This window comes from Carcharodon carcharias, chromosome 4 (genome assembly GCF_017639515.1).
Source record: "Carcharodon carcharias isolate sCarCar2 chromosome 4, sCarCar2.pri, whole genome shotgun sequence".
NCBI lineage: Eukaryota > Metazoa > Chordata > Chondrichthyes > Lamniformes > Lamnidae > Carcharodon > Carcharodon carcharias.
In genome coordinates, this window is record NC_054470.1 from 109,313,217 (window position 1) to 109,328,423 (window position 15,207).

The 15,207-nt window shown below is 46.3% G+C and overlaps 1 protein-coding gene across 8 annotated transcripts in view; it reads right to left on the reverse strand.

Annotated features, from left to right (window-relative positions):
- The window catches only part of LOC121277052 (uncharacterized protein KIAA1958), a 171,158-nt gene that overhangs the window by 131,072 nt on the left and 24,879 nt on the right, over positions 1 to 15,207 (reverse strand). The gene's annotated exons all lie outside the window — the stretch shown is intronic.

The following is a 15,207-nucleotide window of genomic DNA, read 5'->3' on the forward strand; positions in this document are numbered from 1 at the left end:
GGAAAGAGAGACGGGGGGAAAGAGAGACGGGGGGAAAGAGAGACGGGGGGAAAGAGAGACGGGGGGAAAGAGAGACGGGGGGAAAGAGAGACGGGGGGAAAGAGAGACGGGGGGAAAGAGAGACGGGGGGAAAGAGAGACGGGGGGAAAGAGAGACGGGGGAAAGAGAGACGGGGGGAAAGAGAGAAGGGGGGAAAGAGAGAGGGGGGAAAGAGAGAGGGGGGAAAGAGAGAGGGGGGAAAGAGAGAGGGGGGAAAGAGAGAGGGGGGAAAGAGAGAGGGGGGAAAGAGAGAGGGGGGAAAGAGAGAGGGGGGAAAGAGAGGGGGAAAAGAGAGGGGGGAAAGAGAGAGGGGGGAAAGAGAGAGGGGGGAAAGAGAGAGGGGGGAAAGAGAGAGGGGGGAAAGAGAGAGGGGGGAAAGAGAGAGGGGGGAAAGAGAGACGGGGGAAAGAGAGAGGGGGGAAAGAGAGAGGGGGGAAAGAGAGAGGGGGGAAAGAGAGACGGGGGGAAAGAGAGACGGGGGAAAGAGAGAGGGGGGAAAGAGAGAGGGGGGAAAGAGAGAGGGGGGAAAGAGAGACGGGGGGAAAGAGAGACGGGGGAAAGAGAGAGGGGGGAAAGAGAGACGGGGGTGAAAGAGAGACGGGGGGAAAGAGAGAGGGGGGGAAAAAGAGGGGGGAAAAAGAGAGGGGGGGAAAAAGAGAGGGGGGGAAAAGAGAGGGGGGGAAAAGAGAGGGGGGGAAAAGAGAGGGGGGAAAAGAGAGGGGGGAAAAGAGAGGGGGGGAAAAGAGAGGGGGGGAAAAGAGAGGGGGGGAAAGAGAGGGGGGAAAAAGAGAGGGGGGAAAGAGAGAGGGGGGAAAGAGAGAGGGGGGAAAGAGAGAGGGGGGAAAGAGAGAGGGGGGAAAGAGAGAGGGGGGAAAGAGAGAGGGGGGAAAGAGAGAGGGGGGAAAGAGAGAGGGGGGAAAGAGAGAGGGGGGAAAGAGAGAGGGGGGAAGAGAGAGGGGGGAAAGAGAGAGGGGGGAAAGAGAGAGGGGGAAAGAGAGAGGGGGAAAGAGAGAGGGGGAAAGAGAGAGGGGGAAAGAGAGAGGGGGGAAAGAGAGAGGGGAAAAGAGAGAGGGGGAAAGAGAGAGGGGGAAAGAGAGAGGGGGGAAACAGAGAGGGGGGAAAGAGAGAGGGGAAAGAGAGAGGAGGGGGAAAGAGAGAGGGGGAAAGAGAGAGGGGGAAAGAGAGAGGGGGCAAGAGAGAGGGGGCAAGAGAGAGGGGGGGCAAGAGATAGGGGGGCAAGAGAGAGGGCGGAAAGAGAGAGGGCGGAAAGAGAGAGGGCGGAAAGAGAGAGGGCGGAAAGAGAGAGGGCGGAAAGAGAGAGAGCGGAAAGAGAGAGGGCGGAAAGAGAGAGGGCGGAAAGAGAGAGGGCGGAAAGAGAGAGGGCGGAAAGAGAGAGGGGGGAAAGAGAGAGGGGGGAAAGAGAGAGGGGGGAAAGAGAGAGGGGGGAAAGAGAGAGGGGGGGAATGGGGGAGGGAAAGACGGAAAGAGAAAGGAAAGAGAGGGAGAGAATAGAGAGAGCAAGATGAAAAAAGAGAGGGAAAAGAGAGGAGAAGCACATGAGCGATTTGAATGCAGGTGGTGTGGAAGAAGACATAATCAAGGTTGCTCTATTATAAAGTTATAAAACTGCATGCTCAAACATCTGATCCATAAATCTGTCTTTCAATAAAAATATTTTAGAGTTCTCTAGGGAAGCAAGAGAGTGAACGTGAAGTCCCTTGTTAAGGGCTTCATTAGTTTTGATGCCAGGTAGAGAAAAATTTCATGTGTTTCAGGTCCTGGTTTGCACCCATTGTGGGCAGGAGTGCTGCAGATGATCCACACACCCTGGAGGATCACAATCAGATCTGTTATGCGCACACGTACACCATCACAAGTGTTACAGCAGATGAAATGCTGCCAATCCTGAATGGTATTCAGCACTCTGCATGGAAAAGCCCAGCCATTAGATAACAGCAATAAAAATTAAATCTACCTTCAGTCACAAGGCTGGGTTTTCCCCTATTAAAGAGTCAATCAAATACTGGGGCCAAGAGGCAATATGAAGTAAGGAACGACTTTTGCTGGCATTAACAGCAATTAATTTTCTAAAGGACTGAAGTATCCAACAAAGCCACTTAGTCCCATCCAGACAAATCACAAAAGGAATATTTACCTGCATCATGTGCTCCAGCAAAAGTAGTTTTCTCCAACATTGAGTCAGAGCACAACTGGAATTTGAGCAGCGCACAAAACACTCAGTTACTTCTCATTTAGTTTTGATTTCAAAACCAGTTCAATCATTAATTTTTGTAGGTAGTAATTCTGGCAAGTGTGATTTTTTTTCTCTATATTATTTTGTGGCTGTGAGATTTTCCAATCAATCATAGCAGGCGAATGGTGAACACCATAAGGTTGTTCTTGAAATGAAATCCGAACAACTTCAATTGTGAATGTGTTTGTTTGGTGTATTAGTGCCTCAGATGGTATGCTTTCTTAAAAGAAATCAAAGGAAAGTTAATCGCTTTGTTGTTCCAGCACTATTTTCACATTTATTTCCCTGAACTAACAAAACAAAATATGCTTCCAGTTCAGTGTTGCACCATAATGTACAAATGCTGACTTTTGGCCAACACACCTGCCATTAGTAAGATTTTGTGTTTATTTAGCACCTTGGATGCACTCAGGGTATTCCAAAGCGTGTTACAGCCAACGAATTACATTTGAACTGTAGTCACTGTTGTAACGCAGGAAATGTTTGCGCACAGCAAGCTCCCACAAACAGCAATGCGAGGTGAGAAGATAACCTATTTTTAGTGATGTTGGTTGAGGGTGCAACATCTGCCAGGACAGCGGGGAAAACTCCCTTAACTCTTCGAATCCTCAATAGACAATGATCCTCACTAATTCTCCATGGTGACAGCAGTATGATCCACGGACTAACACGGCTACGTAAGGGTCAGGTTTCACCCACAGAAATCTGTTCATTTCTTTGACTAGCTCAAAGAGTCCAGAGTGAATCCACTGCAAGGCTTTATTTTTTTCCATCAAATTAACAAGTTGTTCAATTTCAATTATTCACAGTCCAATTATTTACCAGGAAATAGAGCATAAGCAGTTGGAGCTGCCAACATATTCATTTCTGCTTCACAGAACAATCTTCTGGCTGGGTACATTAACACATGCTGCAACAACAGACCTAGCAGCCGATCAGCCAGCTCACAGCTTCCTGTGGCTGCCTCTGACCCCACCACCCCCATTCAGACATAGGGGCACGTTTCAGCAAGAAGACTCTGTTTTTCTGTTAAAGTTAGTATGACACCTGCTGGCATCAGGGTCAAGGTGGCTGCCAGTGGCATTGGTGGAAATGACCACAGAATGTCTTCAACATTCAGCCCTGCAATTGGGGAGGGGCAGGGGAACTAGTTGGAATTTGGGGCCAATACTTATAGCTAGCTTGCTCAGGAGGATGCATGGGTGGTTGCACAAGAGCACTGTGTTCTCACACATCTGCTGCCTCTGCCAATGGCAGTAAAGGATGAGAAAATTGATGGAGAACACCAAGGCTGTGCAATAGACACTGCACAGTCTCCATAATCACTGGAGCCTCAAAGGCCTTGTGCCTCTCCACCTCCTCCGCCTTAAAAATTGATGTGCTGATGATTTGATAAAGGAAGCTGGGAGTGTTAACACCAGCTCATAAATCAGTTGAGCCAAGTGGCCTGTTTCTGTGCTATAAAATTCTATATGAAGCCCACATTTATGACCAAGCTTTAGAAACTGATTTCAATATCCCCTTCCTTGGCTCAGCATTCACTTTTGGCAGATTACATTCCCAGAGAGAGCTATGGGATGATTTTCTATATTAAGGGTGTTATGTAAATGCAATTTACATTGATGAGGTGAGGTGCGGGCGTTCCCATCTGCTATAGCAAATGATGAAGAATCACTGTACTACCAAAACTGAATAGGTTTAGCATTAAAAAGACAATGAGATGGATCACATCTATCCCGTTTCTAGTGGTGTTGGCCTGGGCGACTCTTATTATCCTTTGCCTTAGCAGCAAAGATTCCAAAGGAACATCGAAAGGGGCTGACTATTTAAAATCTTATCTGAAGGATAACACACTGGCATATCGCCTTAATTAGGTGTTCAAATCCTAAAGTGAGACTTGAACCCACAACTTTATGATTCAGAGAGGATAAGTGCTACCAATTGCACAAAAGCAGACTTGAAATTTACATTTTTAGCCAGACATCAACTGTGCAGTTTAATAAAACGATCTACATTTAAAATTTTAACCATTTAAAAATAAAAGCCCACAATTGAATTCTGGATAAAATCATCCCCTAATTTCTTGATTAGTGGATAAACACTGTTTTGGGTCTTTAAGAAATTCGTAAGGCAAAAGACTAACTTGATGTTCACCCAAAATGATTGGAATCCCACAATCACAAAACTATACAGCAGCAAAAGTGACAACACAAGTCAGATCCCAGATGGAGAGAGCGAGCGGCAGAGACAGAGAGCGGGCGAGCGAGCGGCAGGGACAGAGAGCGGGCGAGCGAGCGGCAGAGACAGAGAGCGGGCGAGCGAGCGGCAGAGACAGAGAGCGGGCGAGCGAGCGGCAGAGACAGAGAGCGGGCGAGCGAGCGGCAGAGACAGAGAGCGGGCGAGCGAGCGGCAGAGACAGAGAGCGGGCGAGCGAGCGGCAGAGACAGAGAGCGGGCGAGCGAGCGGCAGAGACAGAGAGCGGGCGAGCGAGCGGCAGAGACAGAGAGCGGGCGAGCGAGCGGCAGAGACAGAGAGCAGGCGAGCGAGCGGCAGAGACAGAGAGCGGGCGAGCGAGCGGCAGAGACAGAGAGCGGGCGAGCGAGCGGCAGAGACAGAGACTGCGACGGAGCACGGGCACGAGTGGGTGACAGGGAGCGATCGACAGAGAGTGCTAGTGACAGAGAGAGAGAGCGAGCGAGCAACAGAGAGCGAGAGAGCGCGGGCAAGGGAGCACAGGCACCAGCAAGTAATGGAGAGAGAGCGCTAGTGATCGACTACAAGAGCGCAAGTGCAAGAAAGAGCGAGGGGGTGTGCGAGAGCCAGGGACAGGGCGAGAGCGAGAGCCGTGGAGAGCGAGAGCCGGGGAGAGCGATAGCGGGAGCCAGGGGAGAGCGAGCGAGTCCGAAACAACAAAAGCGAGAGACAGCGAGAGAGTCAGAGCCGGGGGGAGCGAGCCAGAGCCAGGGGGAGCGAGCCAGAGCCGGGGGGGGGGGGGAGCGAGCCAGAGCCGGGGGGGGGGGGGGGGGGGGAGCGAGCCAGAGCCGGGGGGGAGCGAGCCAGAGCCGGGGTGGAGCGAGCCAGAGCCGGGGGGGAGCGAGCCAGAGCCGGGGGGGAGCGAGCCAGAGCCGGGGGGGAGCGAGCCAGAGCCGGGGGGGAGCGAGCCAGAGCTGGGGGGGAGCAAGCCAGAGCCAGGGAGAGCAAGCCAGAGCCGGGGAGAGCGAGCCAGAGCCAGAGAGAGCGAGCCAGAGCCAGGGGGAGCAAGCCAGAGACGGTGAGAGCGAGACACAGAGACAGCGAAAGAGCCAGAGATGGAGAGAGCGAAAGACAGGGTGGGAGGGGCAGGAGGCAAGGGGTGGGGCGGGAGGTGCCGGACATGAGGGGTGGGGCATAAGGGGCAGGAGGCGAGGGGTGGGGTGGGTGGGGCTTGGCCCAGTACCGGGGCGGGGTTGGGGGGGGGGGGGGAGTGAGATGCAATGTGGCCCAGTTTGTGTGGGGGGGGGGGGGGGGGTGGAGTAGGGAGGGCGCGGTGCGACCCACTTTGGGGAGGGCGGGGCAGTGTTCGACTCAGTTGGGGGAGGGGTAGATGAGTGAGGAGGGGCCGCAAGCATCCCAGTTTGGGGTTGGGGGGGGTGGGGATCTCCTGCCACCCAGGGTGTTGGGGGATCTCACGTGCCCAGGGGGTTCCGGGAGGGTAGGGGGGTTCAATGGGGAAACAACACCCCCCCCCCAACCCAGCCTCCGTCCCCGATGTCATCTCGCGTCATTTTACGTCGGCATGTCAGGCCCACCCATGCACGCCGATGGCAACATTCTACCCATCGAGAGACACCGAGAGAGGGAGACAGAGAATAAATTGTTGCATAAACATCATGCTTTACTAGTTTCAAAGACTGATAAGCATTGTCAGCACAACTGAATACATGGTACTCAGATTTACACAAGCTCCATTCTGATCATGTACAGCGACAATGTAGCCACTTGTTCCATTCAGCCCTGACTACTGAACCCTAATTCAACTGCTATATCCTTCTCCATACCCACCCCTATCACTTCCACTTCCACATCTGGACTGATTTCCCTTCCCTGTCATTGGGAACCTGTACAAGTGAATTGAGAGCATTACACAAGAAAAGCATCAGCACAATGTTAATTCATATTGGCTTAAATCTATTTTGACAACAGTACATGCTAAAAATACAACTTACTCCAAATATTTTTAAAACAATAAAAGGTCAGTATTAATACAACACTGCATGAATACTTTCCTTCCACTTCAATCATCTTACAAGTTATGTAAGCGAGGGTATGATTCTCTGAAGGAACCTTCTGTTACCTTACCCAAATATTTATTCAATAAATGGGAGGAGGCAGGGTAAATAAAAATTAGGCAGGAATCACACTCCAGCCTTATCCTGCCCTTGCTCCAGGTAACCTGTCACACAGTGGGTTGCTGGGTTCAGACCATGTGCAGCACCCCTGGATAATTCTTCCCTTCCTAATGATGCTGAAGCCAATTGTACAGTTCATCATTGCTTGTTTAAGCAAAGTTTTGCCACATCAGTAAAGGGCAGGAGGCAAACCTGGGAACTTTGTTCATAACAGAGTGACACTTGTTTATTCTGCCATGATTCCATGCAGTGGAATACAAAAATGTAAAGTCCTATTTCACACAAATAGCACTGCTTGCAATTGTTTAGAATAGGAATGACTGCACTGCACCGGCACCAGGGACATGTATTTTTTCTTCCATGGGATGTGAGCCTTCTTTGCCTTCATCCTTAATTGCCCTTGAGAAGGCGGTGGTGGTGAGCCACCTTCTTCAGCTGCTGCAGTCCATGTGGTGTTGGTACACCCACAGTTCTATTAGGAATGCAGTTCTAGGATTTTGCCCCATTAACAGTGAAGGAATGGCAATACAGTTTCAATTCCACAGAGGTCGTGGGTTTACAAGGTGCAGTCAAAGAAGCCTTGATGGGTTGTTGCAGTGGACCTTACAGATGGTATACACAACTGCCACTGTGCATCAGTGGTGGGGGGAGTAAATGTTTAAGGTGATGGACGGGGTGCCCATCAAGCAGGCTGCTTTGTCCTGGACCATGTCAAGTTTTGTGTCTTGTTGGAGCCACACTTGTCCAGGTAAGGAGACTATTCCATTGCACTCCTGCCTTGTCGATAGCAGACAGGCTTTGGTGAGTCAGGTGCTGAATTTCCAGTTCTGACCTGGGCAGACCATATGCAAATGCGCAGCCTATTTAATTACTTTTGTTCATTCATTTCAGTAATTGAGTCGTTCAGTGTTTCTGTTCCATTACATTTACACTGTTCTATTTATTAAACCAAAATGTGTGCTATTCACACAATTGAAAGGCAACCGCAGTTTTATAGTACTGGCAGTTAATAACATTATAAATGATTGTTTACCTGGGCAGTGAAAACATTCACTAACATTCAAATTAATAAAAAGAAATTTATTTTTTAAAATACGTACACTTAAATGCCAGCAAAACACTGAAAATATGCTCAAATGATAAGTGTTTACTTCAACCATGCTGGGCATAAAGCAGGCTGTGAAAGATCAGGCTGCTTTAATATCAACCAAGGATGCAATTAGCTTATTGTTCATCCATTTACAGAGAGGCAACACAATTTGTTTGCAACCTCAATATGGTACCTTTTAAATGGACTGAAATTAATCATTGCCGAGACTAACAGAAAGTCTTCTTGACATATTTACGTAACTCCATGTTTCAGAATACCTTCCCCAACTGAGCACGTATGTTCAGTGACAAAATAACTGGGTTCAGAGGGCCCTATACAGAGGTCAAATTCACATTCCATAGATTTTCAGGTAGGACGGAGGTAGGTTAGAGTGCAGCTGGATGGGGACAGTTTCAGAAAAGGTCAACATTTGTCTTCGAGGAGGACCTGGCATTCTAAACTTAACCCTACTCCACCACAAAGGGACTGAAAGCTTATTGTTCTAAGTCTTGCATAGCACCCAGAAGGGAGCCTCCAGTTACAAAGATGTTTCAGGCTCTTTCACAATTGGCAAAATAATGAGGTTCAAGTGCAATGAAACAGCTATTTTCAGTTCTGAAGCTGTTTTGCGATGAGCCAGTATCACAAGTGCTATGTTCAATGATGGTCACTGATGAGATAGGGTGCTTGGCTCATGATCGCAAGGCATGAACAATCTTTAAAATCAAATTAAGGTGGGCGCTTGAAAATCAGGCACTCGGGAAGAAAAATCCAAATGGCCTGGAATTGAGCTTAGCATTCAACTTTAAAAACTAACAAATTAAGGGGAATTTTAAACCTGGAGAAGATTGACTCACATGAAAAAACTGTTACCGTCACAGTTGACACATATGTTAGCAAGGTAAATAAAATACTCTTGGGACAGAGGTCTCCAAATTTCAAATTTTAGGATACTCAACAATCAGAATACCATTTTATTTTCACCAGAACCACATACAGTATTGCAGACAGCTTAAAGCCGAGCAAATATATCACCAATTGCAAGTTTCCCCTTGTGGGAGAGTCTAGGATGAGAGGGCATAATCTCAGAGTGAGGTGTCGCCCATTTAAAACAGATGAGGAGGAATTTCTTCTCTCAGAGGGTAGTTAACCTGTGGAATTCTTTACCGCAGAGGGCTGTGGAAGCTGGATCATTAAGTATATTCAAGGCTGAGATAGACAGGTTTTAATCAGTCAGGAAATCAAGGGTTATGGGGAGAAGGCAGGAAAGTGGAGTTGAGGATTATCAGATCAGCCATTATCTCACTGAATGGAAAGCAGACTCTTTAAATTTTGGATATTAAGATGAAGCAACATGATGCTGGAACAAAAAAAAAAAACCAACATTCATTCAGGTATCACCTTTAACAGAGCAAGTGGTCCCAGGAAGCATAGAAAAATAAGGAGGGGTGACCAAAAGCTCACTTAAAATGGATTTTAAGGAGGACCTTACAAGGAAAAGAAGGTGGAGAGGCAGAATGCTTCAGAGGGGGAAATTTCAGAACATAAAATATACTGGCTGAAAGCTGACAATGGTGTGGCAAAGGCAAGAGACCAGAATCAGAGGAACAGAGGATTATACATCCCTCTGAGAGAAGAAATTCCTCCTCATCTGTTTTAAATGGGCGACACCTCACTCTGAGATTATGCCCTCTCATCCTAGACTCTTCCACAAGGGGAAACAACCTCTCAGCACCTACCTTGTCAAGCCTCTAAGAACCTGGGGAAAGAAGGGAGTAGAAATAAAAGTAGGTTCCTCCTTCTTCATAGGCAGTCCCTCAGGATTGAGGACAACTTGCTTCCACTCTGATTCGATGGGTTTGAAAATGGCTGAAAAGTCCAAAACGTGATCTGAAGACTTTGCCATGTGTGGGGCAGGTGGTGTTTGAACAGATGGGTAGATGGGTTGTTTCGAGGTTTGTGCACTCCCTCCAATGCCTCAACATTGCCTCTGCACCCTCTCATAAGACCTAAGGCGCAGGAGCAGAAATAGGCCATTCGGCCCATCGAGTCTGCTTTCCATTCAGTGAGATAATGGCTGATCTGATAATCCTCAGCTCCACTTTCCTGCCTTCTCCCCATAACCCTTGATTCCCTGATTAAAAACCTGTCTATCTCAGCCTTGAATATACTTAATGATCCAGCTTCTACAGCCCTCTGCGGTAAAGAATTCCACAGGTTAACGACACTCTGAGAGAAGAAATTCCTCCTCATCTGTTTTAAATGGGCGACACCTCACTCTGAGATTATGCCCTCTCATCCTAGACTCTTCCACAAGGGGAAACAACCTCTCAGCATCTACCTTGTCAAGCCTCTAAGAACCTTAAATGTTTCAATAAGATCGCCTCTCATTCTTCTAAACTCCAATGAGTACAGGTCAAACCTACTCAACCTCTCCTTATAAGAAAATCCCTCCATACCTGGATCAATCTAGGGAATCTTGTCTGGACTGCCTCCAATGCCAGTATATCTTTCCTCATATTTTCCCACATTATATTTCATATGCCACTTTTGTGCCCACTCACTTAACCTGTCCATATCCCTCTGTAGACTCTTTGTGTCAACCTCACCACTTGCCTTCCCACCTATTTTTGTGTCATCCGCAAACTTGGCGATAGTACATTCACTTCCCTCATCTAAGTCATTAATATATATTGTAAATAATTGTGGCCCCAGCACTGATCCCTGTGGCACTCCACTAGTTACAGGTTGCCATCCTGAAAATGCTCCCCTTATCCCTACTCTCTGACTTCAATTAGCTAACCAAGCCTCTATCCATGCTAATATACTACCCCCCAACACCATAGGCTCTTATGTTATTAAGTAGCCTTACATACAGTACCATATCAAATGCCTTTTGGAAATCCAAATATGTAACATCTACTAGTTCCCCTTTATCAATCCTGCTTGTGACCGTCTCCAAGAATTCAAAAAATTTGTCAGGCATGATTTCCCCTTCATGAAGCTATGCTGACTCTGCTTGATTAGATTATGTAATTCTAAATGCTCCGCTATTACATCCTTTATAATTGACTCCAGCATTTTCCCAATGATAGATGTTAAGCTAACTGGCCTATAGTTACCTGTTATTTGTCTCCCACCCTTTTTGAATGAGGCTGTTACACTGGCTGTTTTCCAATCCTCTGGGAGTTTTCCAGAATCTAAGGATCCTTGGAAGATGACTACCAGTGCATCCACTATCTCTGTAGCTACTTCCCTTAATATCCTTGGGTGCAACTCCCAACCAAGTCTCTCAATATTCCTTCCCAAATGAGCCTTCTCCATTTTGGTCAGTCACGAGCCAGGGACTCCCATGAGTAGGCTGACATTTTTGACCTCCTCAGGGGTACTTTGAAGACATCCCTAAGTTATTTTGCATTGTCCTCCTGGGAGTATCCTGCTGTGACTGAGTTCTGAGTACAGCAATTGCTTAGGGAGTCTGGTGTCAGACATATGAACAATATGCCCCACCCAGCTGAGATGATTTTGAGTGATTAGTGCCTCATTGCTGGACAAGTTGACTTGAGAAAGGGAGTTGCTGTTGGACCACCTTTCTTGCTACTGGACTTGGAGGATCTTGTGGAGGCACTGCTGATGGTACTTCTCCAGTGCTTCGAGGTGCCTGCTGTAGGTCGGCCATGTTTCCAAAGTACAGAGGAGTGCGGGGGATCATTGCTGCCTGGTAAACCATGACCCTAGTCTTGGGTTTGAGACTCTGGTCCTCAATTATTCTTCTTCAGTCAGCCAAAACCTAAGCTGGCACATTGGGAGCAATGATGAATTTCATCATCTATGTCTGCCTCCTTCCAGAGGAGGCTCCCAAGATACAGGACATGGTCCAGAAGTTCCAGGATCTCATCATTGATCTTAGTCGGCAGGGGGCGAGGGGCTGTGGCGTTATGCTGTGGGAGCTGCCTGGAAGAGAACTTCCAGATGCTCAAAAAAAGGTCCATTTTCTCATATGCTTCAGAGGGGTCATTAATAGCCTGGAGCTCAATTTATGAATGAGCACACACACGAGCATCATCTGCATACTTCATCTCTATGACTGAGGTTGGAATAAAGGAGGTTACTGGAATAGGGAAGGATGAGAATTTTAAATTTGAAGTGCTGGGGGACTGGAAGCCACTGCAGTTCAGTGATGGTGACCAGGGTTTGTTTGCATAGGATAAGGGCAGCAGAATTTTGGAGGAGCTTAAGTTTACAGAAGATAGGAGTCGACCATGAGAACAGCAAAGTAATCAAGTGTGGAGCTGAGGAAGGTATGAATGAGCATTTCAAAAGCAGATTGGTTGTGGTAGGGAAGAGAAGGAAGTTGGTTAAATTTGTGATGAGATTACGGGGATTGAAAACTCAGCAAAGTTTCTCCTCTCCAGACACACCCCATTGCAAGCAATCTTAAGGATGGCACTTCAAGACACTGGGAGGGCAGGAGAGTCCAGTCACGGTCATGGGTTATTTCTAGTTACTACAAGGGTTGGTTCAAATGCGTGCAATCCCCTTTTTGTTAATCTAGTTTCAGCTCTGTAAAGATGACCTGTTTTCCCAATAGGTGTATAAAATATACACAATGATTTGGGTGCCCATGATCCCTTTCCTCAGCCTGCAGCTGTCTCAAGCTTGAATCTTCAGCAAGGGAGAGAGCTCATACATCTTTGGCTTTCTATACTCAGCATTACATGCTCCTACATCTGATACACATACCCAGATGGGAAATGTGATGTATTTGCTGAAAACCTTGGTCAGCAGGAAACCTCTCGTCAAATTAAGTCTTGTTCTCAGCATCACAGCATCTTACAGTACAGAAAGCAATTTTGCCAATTGTGCCTGTGGTGGCTCTTGGAAAGAGCTATCCAATTAGTCCCACTCCTCTGCTCTTTCCCTGTAGCCTGGCAAATTTGTCCTTTTCAACTATATATCCAATTCCCTTTTGAGAGGTAGGGAAATACCCCGTTCAAGTGAAGAGGAAAATGAAGCTCAACACTGGCAAACTGTCATGACTCTCGTTTGGGTCACTCTGGTGAGCAGTGCCACCCAAAGAAATACAAAGAAAATCTGGAGAAGCTTTAGATGCGAAAAGGGCATCCCTTAATTTCAGAGGGATTTTTTTTTTAACCCTGATCGTTATTCAGTGATTTTTGCTAAATAGTGAACACATGGATGTTGCAGCAGCACAGAATCTAACTTGGCTGTGATGCATTAGGGTTGCCAAGGCTCCAAGGATGGCTTGGAGTCTCCAGGAATTGAAGATCAATCTCCAGGACATTGCTGAGTGCAACCCTGGAGAATCATCTGGGCAGTAAAAAAGATTTTTTTTTGTCATTTTCTTTGAACATCTCTCTTTACCAGATATAAAAATATTGACATTGGAAAATAAGCTGTTTGGCTGACAGTCAAACATCATCCAATTGGATAATGAGTCTTTTTGCTTTTCAATTGGCGTAGGAAGGCAGTACATCAGAAGCATGGATGTGTTGGCCGACTAATGGCTGGAGTGTGGGGCAAGTCATGTGATGAAACCTCCAAGAATACATTTAATCACAGTTGGCAACCCTATGATGCACAGGTGACTAAGCTGCCAATAATGAAATCTCAACTGTCATACAAAGAATGGCAACTGGCAAGAGAAGACTTCCAGCAGTTCACAGCACTATACCAGCACAGTATGAGTCAACATCTTCAGGTTAGATGATCAATGGAGAGAAATGAAGTTGAAGCTAGCACTGAGTGCTATAGACGATTGTTAACTTTGGGTAGTTTGTCCCATCCCTCATCCAAAATTAAAATCAGACAAGCAAAGTGTCACTTCTTGGCATGTTCAACCCAATAATCTTGAAATGTCACTAACCTCTCCCCAATACTGGCAGTTTCAGTCATGAACTCATCAGATTGCCAAATAAACAAAATACATGTCTACTAAAAACAAATTCACATTTTCCCCCTCAAGTTAGGAAGTTGTAAGTATAACCTACAAAAATAAATATCTAATGGCCTTTACTCAAATAGGTGCAGCTTTGTTTAGTAATCTACCTGGGGAGACAGAATCTAAAGCTGCTTCAATACTGCATGCTGCAATGCAGGGGAAACTTCACACACAAGCCTAAGATTCAGGGTGGAAATTGCATGCAAATCATTCCCTCAGCTTGTAAGTGTTATTTTGGTAAAACCCCTTCAGTTTGCCCCTTCTCTCTATATTTAGGTGATACTTTGCATAAAGATCACTTAAGTATCGGATTTGACAGTAAACTAGAGTTTAGTTTCTACAGCCTTATCCTTCTGTGTGATCTTGCTGCAATAACACTTTTAGTTCCACACATACATAAACCGGCTATGATATTTTAGACAGTGCAGCTGCCTGGTAATATGTTATCTTGAAAAGGGTTAAACTTATAAAGAACCTTACCTAGGCCACACTTACAATTGCTATGCACAGTCCTAGTTTCCATATCACAAAAATGAAACAGAAAGTGCAAAAAAAGATTTAGAAGGTTTAAACCAGAACTGAGGGAGTACAACTATCAGTCGAGACTAAACATGCTGGGAGTCTTTTCTCCAGAAAAGACTAAATGGTGACCTGATAAAGATCTTTAAAACTATGTAGCAGATCAATAGGATAGATACAGAGAGGATGTTTCAACTTGTCAGGGAATCCCCAGTGCTTTACATCCACTTCTTACTAAATGCTCCCTCTCAGGTCCTCTTCCCCAGCCCTGAACATCCTTATGTGTAGTCAAGCACCCAAAGGTGTGAAGGAAAAGCTGGAATGTCCCACAGATGATGTCAATGTTTGGCACAACATCAACAAAAGATGAGTACGGTGCAAAAGCCCTCCTCTTCAGAGACAAGATATTGTTAGACAGGCCAGCTCTCCCACCTCAAAAAAAACAGAAGTCTGCCAACTACATCTGTGATCAGTTAAGCATCAGCTAAATATGACACCAGACTCAAAATATCACACAAGTTATCAAACAATTATATTAATTGTAACCTAAAGTCACCTTTTCTGTACTATCAACACACATTTAGTGCATTTATTTTGGATTCCCCAAAATATAAATGGTGGCATATTAGGTTACAATACAACCAAAGTAGCTTGTGATAAACAAGTTGATAAACCTGTTGCTATTTAACTCCTTTCACAGGGCGCAATAGGAGGCACATCGCTCTGTTGTTGCATCAGAAAACAAGTATTCACAAGGACTAAAGAACTCTTAGTTTATTAGACAAGACCTTACTTTTACTCCGTAACTTTCTCTGAAATTGTGCTCCAAAAGATTGGAAAATAAAATCAATGAACCAGAAAGAAGCATCTAAACGATAGTATGTGCATTTCCGTAGCATTTAATTAGAGCCTGAAGGAGATTCAAAAGGTCTTATACAGGCATCTATCCAAATGT